Consider the following 6,162-nt stretch of genomic DNA (forward strand, 5'->3'; position numbering starts at 1 on the left):
TAACTGAGCGGGCTGAATTGCTAATCGAGGGGGCTGAATTACTAACTGAGGGGGCTCAGTTGCGAACTAAGGAGGCTGAATTGCTAACTTAGGCGCCTCAGTTGCGAACTTAGGCGCCTCAGTTAGTGCTGGGGTCTTCTTCTTCGTCCGTTCAGCCTCTGTAAATCCTAAAACTTCATTGTTAAGGCCCCTAAGCTTCAACCCAAGTCTCATACGTCCATACTAAATTATTTTAAGTGTTTTAGTAGGCAAAGATTCAAGTTAAACTACAAATCATACACAAAGATCCAAGAAAATAATGAAATCACAGATAAGTATATATAACCATAAAACTCTCAGTTTTAGTCCGTTAAGCATGCATGATTACTTCGTTTTATCATTAGTTAAACCCCTGGAGTCTAGCTAGGCATGCACAGAACATAGATTAAAGGGAAAGAATAGAACAAAGACTTACCTTAAGTTCAGATTTGAAACTCTAAACTGTCGTCTCCTGAATTTTTCGATGAAGTTTCCGACTATTGTTCCACCTCCGTCACTCTTGGTTTAATCTTAGTTGAAACCCACAACCCTAGCTTCCCTCCTTGATCCCGCTCTGTAAGCTCTCAAGTTTCCACTCTCTATTTTCTTAAAACCACAACTGTTGCTCTCTGTATTTTACTACGTATATGGGTTTTGTTTTAAAACCCTAGGTAGAACTCGTACATGTATATTTATAGGCTTAGTAATCCAACCCTAACCCTTGTATAATGTGAGCCCTAATGCAACACTTAATCGGCCCAAGAATAACCTAAATTATAACCTATGTCGGCTAATACGTGAAAATATAGAAAAACACAATTCTAATTTAAACCAAATTAATTAAATAAAACCAATTTTCAAATAAGGCAAATAAAACATCATAATACAATTTAATTTAAACAATTTACAATAAAACAAAACCAAACACTTTAATCAATTAATTAACACAAAATCAAATGTAAATAACCATAAAAGAAACACACAATTAAAATAACCAATAAAATAACACGCAATTAAACAATTAAATAAAAGATTAAACAATTAAATAAATGCCAGGACTATCCTTTTAAAATTAGGAGTATTACATTCTTCCCCCCCTAACAAAAGGAATTCCGTCCTCGGAATTCGCTCTTACCTTTTTCCAATATTTCAGGAAACTGCGAGCGAATGACATCCTCTCATTTCCAAGTAGACTCAGCCTCATTGTGATGACTCCACTGAACATGCACCAAAGGAATAACCTTATTACGAAGGATTTGATCCCGATGGTCAACAATATGACATGGTGGCTCCAAGTAAGTTGCATCCGGCTGCAACTCAATCTCCCTAACATCGATATGTTGATCCCGATCTTCATCTCGCAGAAATTTCCGCAACATGGAAACATGGAACACGTTATGAACGCAATCCAAGTTATCCAGAAATGCCAACCGATAAGCAACAGCCCCAACACGATCCGTAATCATGAATGGACCGACAAATCATGGAGACAACTTCCCTTTCTTCCCAAAGGGCATAACACCCTTCATAGGAGATACTTTGAGAAGAACCTGATCCCCAACCCGAAACTCCAAAGCACGAGTGCGACGATCCACATAACTCTTCTGCTTACTTTGGGTAGTACGCATGCAATCTCGTATAAAAGCTATCTTCTCGGAAGTATCCTTGGTGAACTCAGGACCCAAGAATCTGCTCTTACCAACCTCCATCCAACAAATAGGCGATCGACACGGTCGGCCATATAACGCCTCAAATGGTGCCATCCCAATAGTCTTCTGGAAACTATTGTTATAAGTAAACTCCACAAGTGGCAAATAATCTTCCCAATGGCCCTTGAAATCAAGAACACACGACCAAAGCATATCCTCCATAATCTGATTCACCCGCTCAGTCTGTCCATCAGTCTGAGGATGATAAGCAGTATTAAGGTGCAACTCTGTACCCAAGGCCTGCTGAAAACTCTTCCAAAATCCAGATACAAAGTTCGAATCCCTGTCTGATATAATAGACAATGGAATGCCATGTAGCTTTACAATCTCGAAAATGTAAAGCCTCGCCAACTGCTCCGAAGTGTAGTCAGTGCAAATAGGCAAGAAATGAGCTGACTTGGTCAACCTATCCACAATGACCCATATGGAATTATGCCCCTTGAAAGAATTTGGCAATTCTTCCACAAAATCCATAGAAATGCTCTCTCATTTCCACTCCGGTATCGGTAGTGGCTGTAGAGCTCCTGGCGGCCTTTGATGATCAATTTTGACCATCTGACAAGTACTACATCGTGAGACAAAAAGAGCAATGTCCCTCTTCATACCTGCCCACCAAAACTGCCGCTTCATATCCTGATACATTTTATCACCCCCTGGATGAACAGAGAACTCAGAGTGGTGAGTCTCAGTTATCACATCCTTCCTCAAATCATCAGCAGAAGGTACCACTAACCGTCCCTTGTACCTCAAACCTCCATCAGCCCCAACATAGTAGAATGAAACCTCTCCGAAAGCTATCTCTACAACCTTGTCAATGTATTACTGATCGGTGAGTTGTGCTTGCAAAACCTTGCGAATGATGGAAGGTGTAACCACCATGCAAGCCATAAAAAGCATCCGACAACTCATCCACATTCTTCAAAGCCTTCCACTCAGTGGTGAATAGAGCAGAAAGACTACCAACAGGTCGGCGACTGAGTGCATCTGCCACCACATTCGCTTTCCCTGGATGATACTAGATAGAAAAATGATAGTCTTTCATAAACTCCAACCATCGGCGCTATCTCATATTCAGCTCCTGCTGAGTGAACAAATACTGCAGACTCTTATGATCACTGAATAGTCTGAAGGACTCACCCAACAGATAATACCTCCAGATCCGTAAGGCAAAGACCACTGCTGCCAACTCCAAATCATGTGTTGGGTAATTAAGCTCGTGAGGCTTAAGCTTCCCAGATCCATAAGAATCGGTCGCTCCTCCTGCATCAAAACACATTCAAGACCCTGCAACGAAGCATCCGTGTAGACAAGATACTCTATCCCGCTCTATGGAGTAGCCAGAACCGGTGCAGAAGTCAACTTCTTTTTCAACTCATCAAAAGCTTGCTGACAGTGCTCATCCCACACGAACTGTACACCCTTCTTGGTCAGACCCCTTCTAACACCACGTGACCCAGAAACTTCACTTCCCGCTTCCAAAATTCACACTTCTCGAACTTGGCATATAACTGGTGCTCACAAAGCGTCTGCAAGACTATACGAAGATGTCTAGTATAGTCGTCCTTAGACCTAGAATAGATCAAGATATCATCAATAAGGACAATGACAAACTGATCCAAATAAGCCCGAAAGACTCTGTTCATTAAATCCATGAACACTGCAGGTGCATTAGTCGTCTTAAATGGCATGACACGAAACTCATAAGAACCATATCTCGTGAGAAACGCTGTCTTAGGAACATCCTGCTCCCTAACCCTCAGTTGATGATACCCAGCACGCAGATCAATCTTGGAGAAGTATGTGGCTCCCCGCAACTGATCAAATAAATCATCGATCCTGGGTAGAGGGTACTTGTTACGAATAGTAACCTTGTTCAACTCCCTGTAATCTATACACATGTGACGCGAACCATCCTTCTTCTTCACAAATAGAACCGGTACTCCCCAAGGTGATGTACTCCTACGTATAAAACCCTGGTTGAGTAACTGCTGAATCTGATCCCTCAGCTCTCTCATCTCCACCGGTGCCATCCTACAGGGTGCCCTAGCAATAGGCGCAGTGCCTGGAGCTAAGTCTATCATAAAATTGATCTCACGACTAGGTGGCAACCCTGGAATCTCCTGAAATACATCTGGGAAATCTTGTACAATCGGTATGTTATCCAATGACACAGTAGTCCTCTCCTCCGTTTCCTCCTCCACATGGAACAAATAGGTGTTAATGCCTCCGCTAAAATGCGGCATAGCGACAACATACATGTCCTGACCAGGTATGGTAAACACAATAGTCCTATCAAAACAATTAACTTGGGCATGGTAGTGAGACAACCAATCCATCCCAAGTATCACATCATAAGTGTGCATGTCCAGGACCAATAGGTTGGCTAGAAATCTGAGTCTGCCAATATCTAATGTCACAGGCCCATCACTCTCATGTATAATAGCTGTATCGCCCAATGGTGTAGAAATACCCTGAGGTTTAGTGCATACCCTCGTCCTCATCCCAGATAAAATAACAAAAAACCTAGCTACAAATGAGTGTGTAGCACCCGTATCAAATAAAACACGTCCATGAAAACCATGTATATGAAACTTACCCTCAACAGCCTGAGGTGCCTGCATATCCTGTGGCTTAGGGTTGTACACCCTGCCATAATGTAGCTGAGGCGGTGCTTGTCCTTGAAGCTGCGGCTGTGCTGGTAATGCCAGATAAGTCTGTCTTTGAATCCAAGGAACCTGTGGAGTTGGTAGAGGCACTAGCGCTGTTTGCCCCTGCTGCACATGCTGTCCCTGCCCTTGTCTTTGTCCCTGTCCTTGTCTAACTGTAGGACTCTGCCTGGAAGTGTGACCATACTCTCCACAAGTGTAACAACTACCCTGGAAAGTACCAAATGGCCTCCTCTGTTGGTTAGCCTGTGGCTGACCCTGTCCTGCCTGTGGTCCCCCATTTTGTTGACGCTGAATAGGTGCCACATCCTTGGGAGCATCTGAACCACCCTTGTGCTTCTTCCAAGGCTACTATCCCTAGAATCTGCCCTTGTCATTCTGTCGATGTCTGTTCCCATTCCCTTTCTCAGCTGATTGATTAGCAGAGTCTCTGTCACCCCGCTTCTCACCCTTGGCCTATCTGAAGTCCACGGTCAACTGATACTGTTGTAGAGCAGCGTCTACCACCTGAGCATATGTAGTATAAGCTGGACTACCTATAATAGCTCTCTTGATAGACCACATCAGTCCCTTAACGAAATGGTTGCGCTTCTTCTCCTCCGTATCCACCTCCTCCGGTGCAAAAAGAGATAAGCGAGTGAACTGCTGCTCATACTCTGCCACTGTCATGTTCCCCTGTTGCAGATTAAGAAACTCAGTCTTCATGGCTGCCCTGACTACATAAGGGAAGTACTTCTCATCAAAGCATGCACTGAACTAATCGTAAGTCAACGACATCCTCTCCTCTGCGGTGGTAACTGACTCCCACCACTGTAGTGCATCCCCAGCTAGCTTGAAAGTAGCAAGCATCTGTTTCTGAACCTCCGTGCACTGAACTAAGCGAAGATGTCGCTCGATATCCTGTTTCCACTGGTGAGCTGCTTTCGCATCGGTAGAGCCCGAAAACTCAGGTGGACTCCCCTTTGTGAAAGAACTCCTAACCTTCTCCCAAGTATCAGTCTGAACAACAGGTGCTGGTAACGGTGCCGACTGTACCTGAGGCTGATTCCGAAGAGCAGCCGTTACCCCTGCTTCTATAGCCTGAGCAATAAGGTCATTAATATGAGGAAGAAACTCTAGATCTCTGACCTGATCCTGAGCCTGCTGAACCTCCTCCTGCTCCTCCTAAAACCCTAGCATTTGCTGCTCTTCCTCCTTTTGTCGACGTTGTAGGCATTCCTGCTGCCTACGTGCCGCTCTCCTCTATCAACTGTTCATGTTCTGTCCTCTTCCAGTGTTAACCATGCTGTTAACATAGAAAGACAAACATCAGTACGAGTTTAAATGAACCGTCAAGGAATTCAATGAATCCTAAACATAAGCTCTAATCCAGATAAAACGCTACGCGGAAGACTTAATACAAAACACCCTAGAGACACTTGAACCTGGAGTGCTCTGATACCAACTATGATACCCCTCGGATCCGAGACGCGGGTTGATCAGGCCCAGGCCCAAACCCGAGGGATATCAGAAAATTAAAGTATTTTAAAACGAACACAGATTACAAAATAATGAAGAAAATAAATAATAATGCTGAAAGAATTCTAAATTAAAAATCCTCAACCTATAATTATGAAAATCCGATAATCCAATGCTCCATAAGTTTAACAACTCGAGAATTCATCCTTATGGACCCTAATAAAATCCCAAACTGAAACTGAAATAACTGAAATGAAACATAAAGCTAAACATAGAGAGTAGTCTTACGTAAACGGAGGAGTGAGTGTCTG

This window comes from Cornus florida, unplaced genomic scaffold (genome assembly GCF_030987335.1).
Source record: "Cornus florida cultivar Cherokee Brave unplaced genomic scaffold, ASM3098733v1 CherokeeBrave_3.0.0_Hap2_Chr05, whole genome shotgun sequence".
Lineage (NCBI taxonomy): Eukaryota > Viridiplantae > Streptophyta > Magnoliopsida > Cornales > Cornaceae > Cornus > Cornus florida.